General features: G+C 41.5%; 1 long non-coding RNA gene across 1 annotated transcript; it reads right to left on the reverse strand.

Moving 5' to 3' along the window:
* Positions 1 to 626: 626 nt before the first annotated feature.
* LOC137223825 (uncharacterized) lies at positions 627 to 17,803 on the reverse strand. The gene is made up of 3 exons (XR_010943081.1): positions 13,408 to 17,803; positions 2,740 to 2,803; positions 627 to 2,641 (listed from the first exon to the last, which is right to left on the reverse strand). It is a non-coding gene; the product is annotated as an uncharacterized lncRNA (long non-coding RNA).
* Between the last annotated feature and the right edge of the window lie 785 nt (positions 17,804 to 18,588).

Consider the following 18,588-nt stretch of genomic DNA (forward strand, 5'->3'; position numbering starts at 1 on the left):
TCGGCTGTTACACTCAGGGCCACTATTCCCACAGCCCTACCCACCCAAGGCCAGTACCAGACAACTAGGGGCAGCTCCTATGTGATGGAGCCAACGAAATTATTCAAACTAGCCGATTTTAGACCTGTTTAGCCCATTACCCTGTGTCAGCAGACATTCTTCCCCTCAAAAACCACAAAAACGCTCCTGCACACAGCTTCCCCATCTCTCTCTGCTTGCGACCAGCCAACCTCAGTGTTCTCTCCTGTGGCCCTGCATAGTGGCTGTGGTGCACCTCCCTCCTTTTGGGAACTGTGAGTAATCAGCTACCTTTTCAATGGCAATCCTGATCTGTTGGCCTCACCATACCTGAATAAAAATCATATCTACATAAAACATAAATACATAAAAAGTCTTAATGAATATAGACAGAAGTTATCTCTAGGGGAGAGGGCTAGCTCTGAGTGGGGAGGAGAAGCAATGGATTACGCTGTTGACTGTCTGGTTCATTTATTGTTATTTTTTTAATATATTTTTTTTGTGGCCATGCTGCACAGTTTGCAGGATCTTAATTCCCCGACCAGGGATTGAACCCGGGCCCCTAGCAGTGGAAGCATGGAGTCCTAACCACTGGACTGTCAGGGAATTCTCTGTCTGGCTTATTTTTATAATACTATGTTACTTGTGTACTTTAAAAGATAGAGCATTTTAAAAAAAGTCAGCTCTCTCCATCTTCTATACGATTGCCATAAGCCAAGCTTTCTTCTTTTTTATTAAAACAATTCTTTTTTTTTTTTGCTTTTTTATGTGATAAGAACACTTAATATGAGCTCTATCCCCTTGAAAAATTTAAGTGTATAATTGTTAACTGTGAGCACAGTGTTGTACAACAGGTCTCTAAAACCTATTCCTCTTGCAGAACTGAAACTTTATACCCCTTGGCTAGCAACTTCCCATTTCCCCTTCTTCCTAGCCCCTGGATTCTACGACTCTGACTATTTTAGGTACCTTACAATGGAGGAAAAATCTTTTCTTGGCCCTTTTAAGGTCACTGGCTGGGTCTGAAAATTAAACTGACAAAGATGGATTAAGAGGGGGAAAGTATACAAATTTATTCAATGTAGTTGTACATGACATAGGAGCCTTCATACGAAAATGAAGATCCAAAGAAACAGTTAGACCTGAGTATTTTATGCTGGATTTGACGAAGAGTGTATCACGGTGGAGGAATGTGAGAGGTTCAGGAGGGTGAGGGAATTGTAGTAAAGTGGGGGAAACTTCGCACATGAGCATTTTATGACATGTTTCAGGGAAGAAGGGCAAGGACGGGAGGTGGGCAGAGTGGTCTTCCTGCTTCTGACATTTTTTCAAACTCCTTTAGCTTAAAATATTCAATATGTCAAGGTGTGGTATTTTGGGGTCACATGTCCTAAACCCCATCAACTCACTTAAGTGGAATCATGCAGTATTTTTTCCTCTGTGATTGGCTTATTTCACTTAGCATAATGTCTTCAAGGCGTATCCATGTTGTCACATATGGCAGGATTTCCTTCTTTTTGAAGGCTGGATAATATTCCGTTGTTAGGTACATATCACATTTTCTTTATCCATTCATGTGTCAATGGACATTTAGGTTGTATACACACCTGCGATCCCTCTGTATATCTTATCTGTTCTATTATAATGTTAACCTGTTTTTCACTTTTCCATTATCGGCCCCGTCCAACTCACTCTTCATACCAGACACAGAGTGAACTTTAAAAAATAAAAATTGCTCATACAGCTCTTTCATTTCTGGACATTTTGGAGGGATAGATATCTTGAAAAAACATTCCCACTACAAAGCTAGGCACGATAAAGAAATATCTTCCTAGATGCATAATGCTTAGCTGAGCTTGCAAGTGAGGAAGTAAAATCAGAGAGAATAAAGGGAGTAAAGGAGAATAGGAAATAGAGAGGAAACTTGGGAGGTAAGGAGGCATTGATGCCATGGTGGTTCTGAGGACATCTGCTAGTCCTAGTAAGCTTGAACCTTTGGTTCTGTGACAATTGCCTTGAGAGGTGGAGGATAAAGGGACAAAGCCTTGGGTACCTACAAGATGAAGAGTTGAAATGTCTCATCAGGGAGCAGGGCTTATCTCTGGGAATTTGTAACCACAGGCTCGCCCTCAAACAATATAAATTGAGGCTTCAATTTATACTACCTTAGTGTTCTACGAAACCACAAGCTGAGAAATTAACAAACACACATCCTCTCTGGAGGGCACAACATCAACCCAGGCCTTCCGGATTTCCAGAGGAACAAAAGTTCACAATCCAAAATTACAAAACACCACAGAAACCGTCAAGAGGGAGAGTCAGAAAAACAAACAGTAAAATCAGACACCCAAGGACTTGATGGAATTTAGAAGCAGAATATAAAATAAGTATACGGGTTAAGAAGCTTAACAAAAGATATCAAAGCAAGGAACAAAATGTTATCAAAAAAGATCCTGGCAAGTTTGAAAAAGTAGACCATCTAAATAGACCATCTAAAATAAAAAATTTGGGAATTACCTGGTGGTCCAGTGGTTAGGACTCAGCGCTTCCACTGCTGGGGGCCCGGGTTCAACCTCTGGTCGGGGAACTAAGATCCTGCAAGCCACGAGGCACAGCCAAAAAACTAAAACAAAATAAAATTAAAAATTTAAACTCAATGTTAAAAAAAATAAGTCCACTGAAAAAAAATCTGACTTATAGGAAAAAAATCTTTTAAATTACCTGGAATATATCATTGAGAGAGAAATCCACTCCTCTCATTTTTCCCCGCAAAACACTAGAAGGACTAAGAGACAAAAAGGATAGAAGAAGGTGTAACACACATACTTAGAGTTCAGGAGAAAAGACAAGAGGATGTAGTAAAACAGTTCTTAGAGGGATAATAACTGAGTATTCTCCATTGAATAAAAGACATAAATGTGGAATTTGGAGAGCACAACAAATCCCAGGCAGGATAAATATACAGAAATCTGCATCTAGACACATAAGAGTCAAACCACGAGGCACAACGGACAAAGATCTTAAAAGCCACCAGAAATTTAGATTCCCTAAATCACTTTCCTGCTTAAAAGTCCTCAATGACTTGCCTTTGCCTGGTTAAACTTAGGGTATTCTCCAAATTCTCATCCAAAGATCATGGTATATTTTCAAGAACACAAGAATGGAATGTGACTAATGAGTAGCAATTTCTAGTCTCAATTGCAGTGTGCCTGGCAAGAAAGGTAAAACTACTTTTGATATTTGATTTTTAAATTTTTAAAAGGGCATTGGATGATGGAATTTTTTTTTTTTTTTTTTTTTTGGCCACACCGTGCGGCATGCGGGATCTTAGTTCACTGACCAGGGATCGAACCCAAGCGCCCTGCAGTGGAAGCTCAGAGTCTCAACCACTGGACCACCATGGAAGTCCCCAGATAATGGAAATTTAACAACGCTGACCCAACACAATCTGATAAGAAACATGAATATTCTGGTCCACTAGAGAGGTGTGCAGTATGGTGGGGCAGGGACGATCTGTACCCAGCTAACATTTTCCTCTAGACATTCCATTTTCCAAATTTGTTCCACTGGCACACTGACACAAAACATACAATCAAAACTCTTTTGTTCATGCTTTTAACCTTTTCTGACTCCATCCTCAAAGAAGTTTCTGACATGTTTGTGTGAAAAATATCAAATTCTACAAAGCAGTTCTGCACTCCTTTGAATCCTGACACTTAATAACATACCATGTATGAGAGCTGCTTCCTCAGGACAGCTGTTCAGAACCATACAACTTCAGGGATAAGAAATAGGGAGAATATCACACTGAGTATCTTGGGAAAAAATTTTAATCTCCTTTCCAACATTTCTTTCAGCATTTTGTTAACTATAAGTGACAATCAGAAATAATTTGGCTTCATATTGCTTTCAAAAAGCAGTAAGAAAGTAGCTACTTGGGCTTCCCTGGTGGCACAGTGGTTGAGAGTCCGCCTGTCGATGCAGGGGACATGGGTTCGTGCCCCGGTCCAGGAGGATCCCACGTGCCACGGAATAGCTGGGCCCGTGAGCCATGGCCACTGAGCCTGCGTGTCCGGAGCCTGTGCTCCGCAATGGGAGAGGCCACAACAGTGAGAGGCCTGCGTACCACAAAAAAAAAAGAAAAAAAAGAAAAAAAAAGAAAGTAGCTACTTAAGAAAAAAAGAAGTAGCTACTTAGAAAAAAGGTCTAACAGTTTTTTCAATTAGAAACATTATTAAAAATTGAGTACAGCAGAAACTAACACAACATTGTAAAGCAATTATACTCCAATAAAGATAAAAAAATTAAAAATAAATAAAAATATAAATTGAGAATTCCATCACATAGAAATACATGATCAAAGGCCAGACTAACAAACATTCAAACAGGCTCTATTCAAACGACAGTTCTCCATTTCTTTTAGAAGAATCTTTTTTCTCAGACTTGTTTAACTGGATAATGGAACCCTAATTTAAAATGGTTTCGGGGAACTTCCCTGGTGGCGCAGTGGTTAAGAATCCACCTGCCAATGCAGGGGACATGGGTTCGAGCCCTGGTCCGGGAAGATCCCGCATGCCGTGGAGCAACTAAGCCCATGCGCCACAACTACTGAGCCTGCCCTCTAGAGCCTGCAAGTCACAACTACTGAAGCCCACACGCCTACAGCCCATGCTCTGCAACAAGAGAAGCCACGACGATGAGAGGCCCGCACACTGCAATGAAGAGTAGCCCCCGCTCGCCGCAACTAGAGAAAGCCCGTGCGCAGCAACGAAGACCCAACACAGCCAAATATAATAAATAAATTTATTAAAAAAAATAAATGAAATAAAATAAAATGGAGTCGGAAAATCATGAAGGAAGAGCTCTCACCCCTCCTATCAACTTACACAGCCAGCAGAAAGATTTCCACATTCCTCAGTAACAGCAAACTGCCAACAACTTGAAACCAATGTCAAACCACCACAAGCCCAAACTCTCATTCTCCTCTAATGGACTTCTGTTCAAAACAACACTCCCCAATTTCCTCCCAGATTCTAATAAAAGCTAACCTCCACTTTGTCTCCTCGGACTTGCTTATGGTTCACCATACTTCTCCGGCGCCAAATTGCAATTCTTCTGCTATTCCCAAATAAACTCATCTTTGCTTAATAAGAACCGCTGTTTCAGGTTGACATTATATGGTGTCAGAGATGGGGTTCAACGCAACTGAACTCCTGAGGAACTAACAATCCTTGGAACCGTGTGTAGTACCCACTTGAGCCCCTGTAATCTCTGCTTCTGTTAGGGAACCACTGACTGAAACCACCCGCCCTGGCCAGGCATCATAGTAACCACTTGCATGAGTTATTTTAAACAGGAGGTCCTGGTAAGGAATGCAAAACTAACAAGCTACCACCAACCGGAAGAATCCAGGAAAGGTCAAAAGGAGAGAGGAGAATCCAGTCCATATGTCCTATCAACCTCCCAGAATCCTTCACACTGTAATCCATCTTTGTTGAGTGATGCGCATGCCACCAAGAAGGACCCTGAGTCAGAGTGATTAGCCAGAGACAACCCAGAAACTAACCCCATTCCCATAAAACCCAAGACTGTGAGCCACGTGGCAGAGTTCTCCTGGGTTCCCTTCCCCTGCTGCTCACCACCCAGGCACCCCTTCCCCATAGTCTCTTGCTTTGTCAGCATGTGTGTCTCCTCAAACAATTCATTTCTGAGTGTTAGACAAGGGACTGCTCTCATGCCCTGGAAGGGGTCCCCCTTCCTGCAACACCTCCATGAGTCATCTTCTTCCTTTCAGCTAAGTAAGTGTGCTCTTGGATTTGAGCTCCCTCCTTTTGGTCCAGCCCTCCAAATTTACTCAGAGTGTTTTCATAAAGGCATCATCCTCTTTGATGAATACTCAATTTTCTTCTACAATGTCTCTGTTTTTGAGCTACGGGATCCCAGTCCTCGAAAGAATCTTAGGATGGTTCTCTTTCTGGGATCCTGGCCAGTTTTATGTTTAAAAACTACAGTCCCTGCTCCTGCTCAACTTTTTTTAACATCTTTACTGGAGTATAATTGCTTTACAGTGTTGTTAGTTTCTGCTGTATAACAAAGTGAATCAGCTATACATATACATATATCCCCAAATCCTCTCCCTCTTGCATCTCCCTCCCACCCTCCCTCTCCTAACCCTCTAGGTGGTCACAAAGCACCGAGCTGATCTCCCTGTGCCATGCAGCTACTTCCCACTAGCTATCTATTTTACCTTTGGTAGTGTATATACGTCAGTGATACTCTCTCACTTCGTCCGAGCTTACCCTTCCCCCCCCGTGTCCTCAAGTCGATTCTCTACAACTGTGTCTTTATTCCTCGCATGCTCCTACGTTCATTAGAACCATTTTTTTTTTTTTAAGATACCATATGTATGGGTTAGCATACGGTATTTGTTTTTCTCTTTCTGGCTTACTTCACTCTGTATGACAGATTCTAGGTCCATCCACCTCACTACAAATAACTCAATTGTGTTTCTTTTCATGGCTAATATTCCACTGTATATATGTGCCACATCTTCTTTATCCATTCATGTGTCAATGGACACTTAGGTGGCTTCCATGTCCTAGCTATTGTAAATAGAGCTGCAATGAACACTGCAGTACATGACTCTTTCTGAATATGGTTTTCTCAGGGTATATGCCCAGTAGTGGGATTGCTGGCTCATATGGTAGTTCTATTTTTAATTTTTTAAGAAACCTCCATACTGTTCTCCATAGTAACTGTAACAATTTACTTTCCCACCAACACTGCAAGAGGGTTCCCTTTTCTCCACACCCTCTCCAGGATTTATTTTTTGATGATGGCCATTCTGACTGGTGTGAGGTGATACCTCATTGTAGTTTTGATTTGCATTTCTCTAATGATTGGTGATGGTGAGCATCTTTTCATGTGTTTGTTGGCCATCTGTATATCTTCTCTGGAGAAATATCTGTTTAGGTCTTCTGTCCATTTCTGGATTGAGTTGTATGTTTTTTTGATATTGAGCTGCTTGTATATTTTGGAGATTAATCCTTTGTCAGTTGCTTCGTTTGCAAATATTTTCTCTCATTCTGAGGGTTGTCTTTTCGTCTTGTTTATGGTTTCCTTTGCTGTGCAAAAGCTTTTAAGTTTCATTAGGTCCCATTTGTTTATTTTTGTTTTTATTTCCATTTCTCTGGGAGGTGGGTCAAAAAGGATCTTGCTGTGATTTATGTCATAGAGTGTTCTGCCTATGTTTTCCTCTAAGAGTTTGATAGTGTCTGGCCTTACATTTAGGTCTTTAATCCATTTTGAGTTTATTTTTGTTTATGGTGTCAGGGAGTGTTCTACTTTCATTCTTTTATATGCAGCTGTCCAGTTTTCCCAGAACCACTTATTGAACAGGCTGTCTTTTCTCCACTGTATATTTTTGCCTCCTTTATCAAAGATAAGGTGACCATATGTGCATGGGTTTATCTCTGGGCTTTCTATCCTGTTCCACTGATCTATCTTTCTGTTTCTGTGCCAGTATCATAGTGTCTTGATTACTGTAGCTCTGTAGTATAGTCTGAGGTCCGGGAGTCTGATTCCTCCAGCTCCATTTTTCTTTCTCAAGATTGTTTGGCTATTCGGGGTCTTTTCTGTTTCCATACAGATTGTGCAATTTTTTGTTCTAGTTCTGGGAAAAAATGCCATTGGTAGTTTCATAGGGATTGCATTGAATCTGTAGATGGCTTTGGATAGTATAGTCATTTTCACAATGTTGATTCTTCCAATCCAAGAACATGGTATAACTCTCCATCTGTTTGTATCATCTTTGATTTCTTTCATCACTGTCTTAGAGTTTTCTGCATACAGGTTTTTTGTCTCCTTAGGTAGGTTTATTCCTAGGTATTTTATCTTTTTGTTGCAATAGTAAATGGGAGTGTTTCCTTAGTTTCTCTTTCAGATTTTTCATCATTAGTGTATAGGAATGCAAGAGATTTCTGTACATTAATTTTGTATCCTGCTACTTTACCAAATTCATTGATTAGCTCTAGTAATTTTCTGGTAGCATCTTTAGGATTCTCAATGTATAGTATCATGTCATCTGCAAACAGTGACAGTTTTCCTTCTTTTCTGATTTGGATTCCTTTTTATTTCTTTTTCTTCTCTGATTGCTGTGGCTAAAACTTCCAAAACTATGTTGAATAACAATGGTGAGACTGGGCATGCTTGTCTTGTTCCTGATCTTAGAGGAAGTGGTTTCAGTTTTTCACCACTGAGGACGATGTTGGCTGTGGGTTTGTCATATATGGCCTTTATTATGTTGAGGTAGGTTCCCTCTATGCCTATTTTCTGGAGAGTTTTATCATAAATGGGTGTTGAATTTTGTCGAAAGCTATCTCTGCATCTATTGAGATGATCATATGGTTTTTCTCCTTCAATTTGTTAATATGGTGTATCACGTTGATTGATTTGCGTATATTGAAGAATCCTTGCATCCCTGGGATAAACCTCACTTGATCATGGTGTATGACCCTTTAATGTGCTGTTGGATTCTGTTTGCTAGTATTTTGTTGAGGATTTTTGCATCTATCTTCATCAGTGATATTGGCTTGCAGTTTTCCTTCTTTGTGACATCTTTGTCTGGTTTTGGTATCAGGGTGATGGTGGCCTTGTAGAATGAGTTTGGGAGTCTTCCCCCCTCTGCTCTATTTTGGAAGAGTTTGAGAAGGATAAGTGTTAGATCTTCTCTAAATGTTTGACAGAATTCGCCTGTGAAGCCATCTGGTCCTGGGCTTTTGTTTGTGGGAAGATCTTAATCAGAGTTTCAATTTCAGTGCTTGTGATTGGTCTGTTTATATCTTCTATTTCTTCCTGGTGCAGTCTTGGAAGGTTGTGCTTTCCTAAGAATTTGTCCATTTCTTCCAGGTTGTCTATTTTATCAGCATATAGTTGCTTGCAGTAATCTCTCATGATCCTTTGTATTTCTGCAGGGTCAGTTGTTACTTCTCCTTTTTCATTTCTAATTTTGTTGATTTGAGTCTCTTCCCTTTTTTTCTTGGTGAGTCTGGCTAATGGTTTATCAATTTTGTGTATCTTCTCAAAGAACCAGCTTTTAGTTTTATTGATCTTTGCTATTGTTTCCTTCATTTCTTTTTCATTTATTTCTGATCTGATCTTTATGATTTCTTTCCCTCTGCTAACTTTGGGGTTTCTTTGTTCTTCTTTCTCTAATTGCTTTAGGTGTAAGGTTAGGTTGTTTATTTGAGATGTTTCTTGTTTCTTAAGGTAGGATTGTATTGCTATAAACTTCTCTTAGAACTGCTTGTGCTGCATCCCATAGGTTTTGGGTCGTCGTGTTTCCATTGTCATTTGTTTCTAGGTATTTTTTAATTTCATCTTTGATTTTTTCAGTGACCTCTTGGTTATTTAGTAATGTATTGTATAGCCTCCATGTGTTTGTATTTTTTCAGATTTTTTCCTGTAATTGATATCTATTCTCATAGCGTTGTGGCTGGAAAAGATACTTGATACGTTTTCAATTTTCTTAAATTTACTAAGGCTTGATTTGTGACCCAAGATACGATCTATCCTGGAGAATGTTCCATGAGCACTTGAGAAAAATGTGTATTCTGTTGTTTTTGGATGGAATGTCCTATAAATATCAATTAAGTCCATCTTGTTTAATGTATCATTTAAAGCTTGTGTTTCCTTATTTATATTCATTTTGGATGATCTTTCCATTGGTGAAAGTAGGGTGTTAAAGTCCCCTACTATGAATGTGTTACTGTCAATTTCCCCTTTTATGGCTGTTAGTATTTGCCTTATGTATTGAGGTGCTCCTGTGTTGGGTGCATAAATGTTTACAATTGTTATATCTTCTTCTTGGATCGATCCCTTGATCAGTATGTAGTGTCCTTCTTTGTCTCTTGTAATAGTCTTTATTTTAAAGTCTATTTTGTCTGATATGAGAATGGCTATTCCAGCTTTCTTTTGATTTCCATTTGCATGGAATATCTTTTTCCATCCCGTCACTTTCAGTCTGTATGAGTCCCTAGGTATGAAATGGGTCTCTTGTGACAGCATATGTACAGGTCTTGTTTTTGTATCCATTCAGCCAGTCTATGTCTTTTGGTTGGAGCATTTAATCCATTTACATTTAAGATAATTATCAATATGTACGTTCCTATTCCCATTTTCTTCATTGTTCTGGGTTTGTTTTTGTAGCTCTTTTCCTTCTTTTGTGTTTCCTGCCTAGAGAAGTTCCTTTAGCATTTGTTGTAAAGCTGGCTTGGTGGTGCTGAATTCTCTTAACTTTTGCTTATCTGTAAAGGTTTTAATTTCTCCATTGAATCTGAATGAGATCCTTGCTGGATAATCTTGGTTTTAGGTTTTTGCCTTTGATCATTTTAAATATGTCCTGCCACTCCCTTCTGGCTTGCAGAGTTTCTGCTGAAAACTCAGCTGTTAATCTTATGGGGATTCCCTTGTATGTTATTTGTTGCTTTCCCCTTGCTGCTTTTAATATTTTTTCTTTGTATTTAATTTTTGATAGTTCGATTAACATGTGTCTCAGCATGTTTCTCTTTGGGTTTAACCTGTGTAGTACTCTCTGTGCTTCTTGGACTTGATTGACTATTTCCTTTCCCATGTTAGGTAAGTTTTCAACTATAATCTCTTCAAATACTTTCTCAGGCCCTTTCTTTTTCTCTTCTTCTTCTGGGACCCTATAATTTGAATGTTGGTGGGTTTAGTGTTGTCCCAGAGGTCTCTGAGACTGTCTTCAATTCTTTTCATTCTTTTTTCTTTATTATGCTCCCTGGCCATTATTTCCACCATTTTATCTTCCAGCTCACTTATCCGTTCTTCTGCCTCAGTTATTCTGTTATTGATTCCTTCTAGAGTATTTTTAATTTCAGTAATTGTGTGGTTCATCACTGTTTGTTTGCTCTTTAGTTCTTCTAGATCCTTAAATGTTTCTTGTATTTTCTCCATTCTGTTTCTGAAACTTTGGATCATCTATATTATCATTACTCTGAATTCTTTTTCAGGTAGGTTGCCTATTTCGTTTTCATTTATTTCATATTATAGGTTTTTACCTTGCTCCTTTGTCTGTAACATACTTTTTTTGTTGTTTCTTTTTTCTTTTTTTTTTTTTTTGATGGGTGGTGCTGTATTCCTGTCTTACTGGTTGTTTGGCCTGAGACGTCCAGCACTGGAGTCTGCAGGCAGTTGGATACAACTGTGTCTTGGTGCTGAGATGAGGACCTCTGGGAGGCCTCACTCCGATCGATATTCCCTGGGGTCTGAGGTTCTCTGTTAGTCCAGCATTTTGGACTTGGAGCTCCCACCACAGGAGCTCAGTCCCAACCTCTGGCCTGGCAACCAAGATGCCACAAGCTTTGTGAAGTTGTTAAAAAAAAAGGAAGAAAGAAAGAAAAACAGGGTGGCTTCCCTGGTGGTGCAGTGGTTAAGAATCCGCCTGCCATGCAGGGCACACGGGTTCGAGCCCTGGTCTGGGAAGATCCCACATGCCGCGGAGCAACTAAGCCCGTGCACCACAACTACTGAGCCTGCGCTCTAGAGCCCGCGAGCCACAACTACTGAGTCCCAGTGCCACAACTACTGAGCCCAAGTGCCACAACTACTGAGCCTGCATGCTGCAACTACTGAAGCCTGCATGCCTAGAGCCCGTGCTCCGCAACAGGAGAAGCCACCGCAATGAGAAGCCTGCACACCAAAACAAAGAGTAGCCCCCCCTCATCGCAAGTAGAGAAAGCCCGCGCGCAGCAACGAAGACCCAATGCAGCCAAAAATAAATAAATAAATAAAAGATTTTTTAAAAAAAGAGAAAAAAAGGAGCAGTACAATATCAAAGAATAAAAAACAAAATAAAATTAGAAAGATAAAAAATATATTAGGAAAAATGGAACTGTAAATGAAACAACTGCAACAAGGTAAAATAAAACCACATCAGAGAAAGAAAAAAAAAGGGGGGGAGGCAGGGGCAACAAGCCAAAAGGAGAGATCCCTAACAAAATATAAAGAATAAAATAAAATTAGAAAAATACAAGATTTATTAGGAAAAATAAAAATATAAAAGAATCAACAACAATGAATCAACAAGGTAAAACCGAACCCCAATCTAAAAGAGGAAAAAAGAAAAGAAAAAAAAAAGCCTTGGCTATGGGGGTGGAACTTAGGCAGGGCTGGGGTTTAGGGTGGGGCGGGACCTAGGCGGGTGGGGGGGTGACGTTCAAGCATGGGGGTGCAGGGGGCCTCTGCTTAGGATCTACGTGGAAGGGGAGAGGCAGCACGTGGAAAGGAGGGCCTCTGGAGTGTGGAGTTCCAGAGTTTGGAGGTAGGGCCCTGGGTGAGGGTGTATGGGTGGGGTTTAGGCCCAGCTGGTTGGAGGGGGTCTCAGAGGGGTCTCCAAGTATAGACGTAGGGCCCTGGGTTGGGGTGTAGGGGCGGGGTTGGGCTCTGCACGGCAGGAGGGAGGCTCCGAGGGCAGAGGGTTAGGCCCCGGAGCCCAACAGGCTCCCCGGGAAGTAGACAGGGAACGCACTGGCCCTCTTCCCTTCCATTCCTTCGCACTCCTCCCCCACCGTCTCCCCCAGGGTCTCCTCCATCGCTGCTGGACCCCTAACCGTGGGTGGATCCCACTGGGTAGAGGAACTCCTCCCCTCCCCCAGCCACCCCTCAGGGGTGCCGGTCCCGGAGGTCCGGCCTTTACTTTTGCTCCCCCTTCCCCCCTCCCACTCCCTCAGGACCCATGCTGCTGGAGGGGGCCTAGGTGGGCAGAAGATCAGGCCCGGGATCTCAACAGGTTCCTGAGGGTCCAAGTGGGCAGGGGAAACCTGGCCACACTCCTCCTTTGACCCTCTGCCCTCCCAATGGTTCCCCAATTTCCCCCTTCGTGTGTGGGACCTCTTCCCCTCCCCCAGCCGCCCCTCAGGGGCACCAGTCCTGTCCCGCCTCCACTTCTCCTCCCCCCTCACTCCCCCCATGCCCCACGTCCTACTCAGTCCCTGGGGGTTCCTCCCGTCACCTTAGGTGTCCGTGGTCCCCCACCAGTGCCTCGTAGGTGCCCTAGTTGTGAGGAGACGCGAATTCCGCATCCTCCTAGTACGCCATCTTGACCCTCATGCTCATTTTTAACTAAATGGAAGAGCCTAACCAAAGATCGTTTAGAACTTCAGCGGCCATTGTGGGGAACTTTTGACCTCCCCAAACCTGTTTTTCTCAGAACTAAAACAGAAGACCATGGTTCTAAAGCACAACAAAGTGAATGGGATGCCTATTTTGCAGAAGTTTTTAGTGTCGGTTTGCTATTACATGATGAACATCAACGCAAATTTTAATATCTGTCCTGATTTAAAGGTTTAAGTTAGAATTGTATTTGCATACCTTCAAGGGAGTCCACTGCCGATTTCCACAGTGGGTCGTGATCTCTGCAGTGTTCTTTCTGCCATCTCATCAGAAGCTTGGCCCCAGGGCTTTTACACAGAAGAGCAGCTATGAGAGGTTCAGCTGGTATGACGGAGTAGGCCTTTCTGCAGATGGTCTGGAAATCTCCAGCTGGTGGCCCTCTATTTTGAGTTTTGGCTAACAACCATAGGAGTTCTGTTTTTTGTTTTTTATAAATTTATTTATTTAAAAAAAGAAAACAAGGTACCTCAAGGCTTCCAAGTGCAATCAGGACTCTAAAGCTGCCTCTTTACAGAATATTACTTATGATTGAGGCAAATAAAAAATTAAAAGAATGTAAAAAAAGCATCAGAGGCCTCTTCTCCCTTTTCACTTCCTGTGCTAACTTCTCCTTTTCCTACTGTGCCTGTTCTTTCCTCTTTGTACCCTCCTCTTTTTCATTTCAACCCTATCATTGAACTTCCCTTGTTCTCTGAACCTCTCCCTACTTCCTCCTCATCTCAACCCATTAAAACCTGCACCTTTAAAAATCAAACCTTCCTAGGATCCTAATGCTAAGCTCCTAATTTCCTATGTTCCCTGAACTAAGACTGAAATACAAACCATAGTCAAAGGTTTTCCTAAAGTTACTGAAGCTCCTCATAAATTCACTGAGGAATTTAATATAATTGTCCAGACTTTTCAACCTGGTTTCTCAGACTTAATATCAACTAGTCCACATGCTGTTTGGCAAAGGTGGAACCCAACAATGGATGAAGCTAATTGGTCACGTCTTGAAAAATCTCTAGAATAACAAGTGGGAGATTAACCTCCTGCCTTATTTTGTGACCAGGCTCAGGCAATTGCTAAGGGACTCCACTTAGCAATCCTTAGCGCTTTCCTGAAAGCTGCTGATTGGAACAAAATTCAGGCCTGCATTAAAAAGCCCGACGAGGTCCCATTTGTTTGTTTTTATTTTCATTACCCTAGGAGGTGGGTCAAAAAAGATCTTGCTGCAATTTATGTCAAAGAGTGTTCTGCCTATGTTTTCCTCTAAGAGTTTTATAATGTCTGGCCTTATATTCAGATCTTTAATCCATTTTGAGCTTATTTTTGTGTATGATATTATGGAGTGTTCTAGTGTCATTCTTTTACATGAAGCTGTCCAGTTTTCCCAGCACCATTTATTGAAGAGGTTGTCTTTTCTCCACTGTATATTCTTCCCTCCTTTGTCATAGATTAGGTGACCATAGGTGCGTGGGTTTATCTCTAAATGTCCATCAACAGAGGAATGGAGGGACTTCCCCTGTGGCACAGTGGTTAAGGATCCACTTGCCAAGGCAGGGAATACGGGTTCAATCCCTGGTCCAGGAAGATCCCACATGCCGCGGAGCAGCTAAGCCCATGTGCCACAACTACTAAGCATGCATAGAGCCCAAAAGCCACAAGTACTGAGCCCGCGCACTACAACTACTGAAGCCTGTGCACCTAGAGCCTGTGCTCAGCAACAAGAGAAGCCACCGCAATGAGAAGCCCGCGCACCACGACGAAGAGTAGTCCCCACTCGCCACAACTAGAGAAAGTCCACGTGCAGCAATGAAGACCCAACACAGCTAAAAATATAAATTAAAAAAAAAACAACAACAGAGGAAAGGATAAAGGAGATGTGGTACATATATACAATGGAATATTACTCAGCCATAAAAAGGAACAAATTGGGTCATTTGTAGAGATGTGGATGGATTTAGAGATTGTTATACAGAGTGAAGTCAGAAAGTGAAAAACAAATATTGTATATTAATGCATATGTATGGAATCTAGAAAAGTGGTATAGATGATCCTACTTGCAAAGCAGAAATAGAGACACAGACGTAGAGAACAAATGTTTGGATACCAAGGGGAAAAAGAGGGGGGTGGGAGGAACTGGGAGATTGGGATTGACACATACACACAATTGATACTATGCATAAAATAGATAACTAATGAGAACATACTGTATAGCACAGGGAATCTACTTAATACACTGTGCTGACCCGAATGGGAAGGAAGTCCAAAAGGGAGGGGATATATGTATATGTATGGCTGATTCATTTTGCTGTACAGTAGAAACTAACACAACATTGTAAAGAAATTATACTCCAATAAAAATTTTAAAAAAATGAACCCATGGATGATTCTTATAGTCTACTCCAGATTATTTTCAAGGAAAATTCTGGTCTCCGCATGGATGTCGAATCCACGTGGGTGGCCTTTAACTCTATGTTCACTAATGAGCTAAACTGAGACCTCTCTCTTTTGGCAAAGAGAATTAGAATAAGATGGGAAACTATGTGCTTAATAAATGTGGTTAATTTAGCAAACTGGCTAACCCACACCCACAAAAAGTACTAGGTATAAAATAAGCTACAAGGATATATTGTACAACATGGGGAATATAGCCAGTATTTTATAATAACTATAAATGGCATACAACCTTTAAAAATTGTGAGTCACTATGTTATACACCTAAAACGTATACAACGTTGCAAATCAACTATAACTTAATTAAAAAATAAAGTGATGGCCAAAAAACAAACACCCAAATTGTTCCCTCAAAGCCTTTCCCCAGAATTAATCAGTACCCTACAAATAGAGTGCTTACAGGGAATCAGACCAATCACAGAGGATTATAAAGCCCAGGGGGTTATAATCCCTTGTATCAGTCCCTGCAATATCCTATTTCACCTACCAGGAAACCCAATGGCTGCAGACAGATTTGTCCAAGACCTCCATACTGTAAACAATATTGTTATCCCTCTTCACCTTGCTGTTCCCAACCCTCATACCTTATCAGCTCCCATCCCTACTGAAAGTAAGCTTCTCACCGTGATTGCTTTGTGTAGTGCCTTCTCTAGCATCCCTGTGGATAAGGCCCATCAATATCTCTTTGCCTTTACTTGGGAAGGACAACAATACATCTGAACAGTAATGCCCCAGGGTTTAAGTAAAAGTCCTTCTTGTTTCTCACAAACCCTAAAAGCTTATTTAGACGATGTAAAATCTCCTAGAGGTTCTAAACTATTACAATATGTAGATGATTTGCTTCTCTGCTCCCCTTCCCAGGCCTCCTCACGGGAAGACAGCATCCATCTGCTAAAGCTTTTAGCCTCAAAGAGACATAGGGTCTCTAAGGAGAAGCTACAGTTTGTTCAAACTCAAGTTTGCTTTTTAGGACATCTGATTTCAGAACAAGGACTATACATAGATCCAGAAAGGCTCCATGGCATCCTGAATTTCCTAAAGCCCCAAACTAAATGCCAATTACGAGGCTTTCTTGGGTTAGCTGGCGATTATCATAACAGGGTTTCATATTTTTCTCTCATGGTTCAGCCCCGATATACATCTTGTTGAAAAACACTAAGCCTGATCCTATTATTTGGGAAGATCAGGATGATCTAGGTTTTAAAATCCTAAAGGAAAGCTTAATGAACCTCTCTGCCCTTGGACACTAATTATCAACTCCCCCTTTTCCTCTAGGTCTATGAAAAGGAAGAAAATGCCCTCAGGGTGCTTATTTAGACACACAGAGATCACCATCACTAATAGGGTATCACAGTCAGCAGCTGGACCCTGTGGCCTAAGGATACCCCCTTGCCTCTGAGCCATTCCTGCCACTGCCCTTTTAGTAAAGGCCAACCAAGAAATACTCATGGGTTCCTCTCTGACTATCTTTGTTCCTCATGCTATTGAAAGCTCTTCTGAACCATAGCCAACATCTTTCAGCAACACGTCTTACTCCCTATGAAATGCTCCTGTTGACTGCACCCCATATCACTCTTGCTCACTGTAATACCCCTAACCTTGCCACCCTTCTTCCCTCCTCTATGGACTAAACTCCTCATGACTAACTCTGACAGACCATCTCTTGACTCCCTATTACAGCTTTCAAGAAACCCCTTTAACAAATGTTGATTCTTCATGGTTTACGGATGGTTCTTATTTAAAAGATGAAAATGGTGAATACTGTGCTGGATATGCAACTGCAACTTCTTTGGAAGTTATCAAGGCAGCACCTTTGCCTTTGGCTACCTCAGCACAACAGGCTGAATGATATGCTCTTACTCAAGCCTATAGTTCAGCCACGGGCAAAATTGCAAATATTCATACAGACAGTAGAAACACTTTTGGAGTAGCTCATAACTTTGGAATGTTATGGAAGCAGAGAGATTTCCTTACGTCTTCCTTATGTCTAACGGGGATAAAACTTAAAATGGCCCATATATTCAAGATTTATTAGATGCCATACTTCTACCAGCCACTCTGGCTATTATTAAAGTTCTGGGCATTCTAAACTTGACGCCCTGGAAGCTAAAGAGAACCACCTCACTGATATCTCCACTAAAAATGCTGCTCTGGGCTTCCCTTGTGGCGCAGTGGTTGAGAATCCGCCTGCCAATGCAGGGGACACGGGTTCGAGCCCTGGTCTAGGAAGATCCCACATGGCACAGAGCAACTAAACCCATGAGCCACAACTACTGAGCCTGCGCGTCTGGAGCCTGTGCTCCGCAACAAGAGAGGCCGCGACAGTGAGAGGCCTGTGCACCGCGATGAAGAGTGGCCCCCACTCGCCGCAACTAGAGAAGGCCCTCGCACAGAAACGAAGACCCAACACACCCAAAAATAAATAAATAAATTTACTTTTTTAGAAAAATGCTGCTCTCACAGGAAACAATAACCAAACCTCTGTCATGCTCCAAAAAGATGTTCCCCCAAATGATAATCTAGACAAGTTGACTAGAGATACCCAACAACTGGCCACAGAAAAGGAAAAACAATATTGGAAGTCTAATTACTGTCGGTTTGATAAAAAGAAAGAGCTCTGGTTTGGGCCGAATGACGATCCAGTCCTGCCAGAGACTCTAAAATTCCCATTACTGACTACAGTTGACCCTTGAACCACACAGGATTGAACAGCAAGGGTCCACTTATATGTGGATTTTTTCCAATAAATACATACTACAGTACTACATGATCTGCAGTCGGCTGATGCAGAATCTCGGATACGGAGGGCCAACTGTAAAGTTATAAGCAGATGTTCAGCTGTGCAGGGGGATCAGTGCCCTCACCCCTGTGTTGTTCAAGAGTCAACTGTACTGTATATGCATCGAATCACTGATCTACTGATAAAATGATAAACTTTAT

This window comes from Pseudorca crassidens, chromosome 4, assembly GCF_039906515.1.
Source record: "Pseudorca crassidens isolate mPseCra1 chromosome 4, mPseCra1.hap1, whole genome shotgun sequence".
Lineage (NCBI taxonomy): Eukaryota > Metazoa > Chordata > Mammalia > Artiodactyla > Delphinidae > Pseudorca > Pseudorca crassidens.